The sequence below is a fragment of the Monopterus albus genome, unplaced genomic scaffold (assembly GCF_001952655.1).
Source record: "Monopterus albus unplaced genomic scaffold, M_albus_1.0 scaffold145.1, whole genome shotgun sequence".
Lineage (NCBI taxonomy): Eukaryota > Metazoa > Chordata > Actinopteri > Synbranchiformes > Synbranchidae > Monopterus > Monopterus albus.
The window spans coordinates 602,123-604,596 of record NW_018128025.1 but is presented as its reverse complement, the minus strand read 5'-3'; positions in this window follow the sequence as shown (position 1 = coordinate 604,596).

Genomic DNA, 2,474 nt, shown 5'->3' with positions numbered 1-2,474 from the left:
TCCCTCTGACACACCTTCCATAAAGGAAGCCAGAGCTGGGGACTCAGGAGCGGACTTGTCCATTACCCTGGCTGAAGTTGCCGAGGTAGTTAAAGAACTCCTCGGTGGCAAGACTCCGGGGGTGAATGACGTCCACCCCGAGTTTCTCAGGTCTATGGATGTTGTGGGGCTGTCTTGGCTGACACGCATCTGCAGCATTACATGGCGCTCAGGGACAGTGCTTCTGGACTTGCAGACCGGGGTGGTGGTCCCCCTTTTTAAGAAGGGGGACTGGAGGGTGTGTTCCAACTATAGGGGGATCACACTTCTTAGCCTCCCCGGTAAAGTCTATACCAGGGTACTGGAGAGAATCTGGCCGATAGTCGAACCTCGGATTCAGGAGGAACAATGTGGTTTTTGCCCCGGCCGTGGAACACTGGACCAGCTCTATAATCTCACTAGGGTGTTGGAGGGTTCATGGGAGTTTGCCCAACCAGTCTAACATGTGTTTTGTGGATCTGGAGAAGGCATTCGACTGTGTCCCTTGTGGCATCCTGGTGGAGGTACTTCGGGGTTATGGGGTGTGGGGCTCGTTGTTACGGGCTGTCCATTCCCTGTATGACTGGAGTAGGAGCTTGGTTTGCATTACTGGCAGTAAGTCAGACCTTTTTCCAGTGCATGTTGGACTCCACCAAGGCTGCCCTTTGTCACTGATTCTGTTCATTATTCTTATGGACAGTATTTCTAGGCGCAGCCAGGGAATGGAGGGTGTCTGTTTTGGGGGCCACACAATCTCGTCTCTGCTCTTTGTGAATGATGTGGTTCTGTTGGCTTCATCAGTTCAAGACCTACAGCATGCACTGGAGGGGTTTGCAGCCAAGTGTGAAGCAGCTGGGATGAGAATTAGCACCTCCAAATCTGAGGCTATGGTTCTCAATTGGAAAAAGGTGGATTGCTCTCTCCGGGTTGGGGGCAAGTTGCTCCCTCACGTGGAGGAGTTTAAGTATCTCGGGGTCTTGTTCATGAGTGAGGGAAAAATAGAGCAGCAGGTTGACAGACAGATCGGTGCGGCGTCCGTGGTAATGCGGTCTCTTTACCGGTCCGTTGTGGTGAAGAAGAAGCTGGGTCACAAGACGAATCTCTCAATTTATCAGTCGATCTATATTCCTACCCTCACCTATGGCCATGAACTTTGGATCATGACCGAAAGAATGAGATCACGGATACAAGCGGCAGAAATGAGTTTCCCCTGGAGAGTGCAGAGCTCAGTCACCTGTTAGAAAGAGTTCTTTTGTTGAAAGTGCAAGAAGAGGAGACAGAAGAGGACTGTATAAAATCAACATAAAAATTAATCAAAGTCTGGTCACATGGTAAAGCTATACAGCACTGGGCTCTGAGATACAGAAATTCTGCAGGAAAACTGTTCCCAAAAGCCCCAAGCCATTGTTTCTGGTTACATTTATTTTTTTTGGCGGAGTCTGCCCCGCACAGAAGCTGGACTTACACGTATCCTAATTCTATAGGCTCTTGGCATGAGCAGGCCAGCCTCTGCCCACACCTACTTGCTGACCATGTGCTAGAAGCCAGGCCAGGTGTGTGAGTCTTGTGATTTTTAGGTCAGTAGCTAACAATGAACACTAAACAATTGCTTGTAACTGAAGCCTATAAAATTCAAATCTTACACACCCGTGAGGAGCTCAAAGTAGAGCTGCTGCTCCTCCACATTGAGCGGAACCAGTTGAGGTGGTTTGGGCACCTGTTTAGGATGCCCCCTGGATGCCTCCCTGGTGAGGTGTTCTGGGCATGTCCTTCTGGGAGAACAACTTGGGGCAGACCTAGGACACGTTGGAGAGACTATGTCTCCCAGCTGGCCTGGGAACAACTTAGGGTTCCTCCTGAGGAGCTACAGTAGAGGAGGTGTGTGGGGAGAGGGAAGTCTGGGAGGCTCTGCTCAGGCTACTGCCCCCACGACCCGGTCTCATATGAAGCGGATGAAGATGGATGAATGGATGGATTGGCTATTCAAAATATTCTGTGAAATTTTGTATTTCTACTGGCTTTAATTGCCTAAAAGCTGACCTTGGGCAAGAGGTGGGGTACACGCTGGACAGGTTGCCAGTATACCACAGGGCTAGGTTATGGATCACACACCTCTTTATCTGCACTCTGCTACAGTCAAATATCCTACGCTGCACATACGTTTTCTCTCTGTCTAACCCAGAAACCGTACTCAGGTAGTTGCCCCTCCTTCCTATCAATGTTGCTTAGCAACCACTCTCCCTCTTCTCAATTACTGTAATCAATATACAGTACTTCCCCCTTTTCTTGTAATTTTACATTTTGTTTCCCCCATTTTATACTAACATTACATTGTCCCAAATCCAACTTTACACCTCCCACTTGAGCTCCTGGTTATTTAACCCAAGGAGATCACACCCATTTATTGTTCTTCTACAGGAATCAGGAATTGGCCTAACAGGAGTGAGTTAGGACTA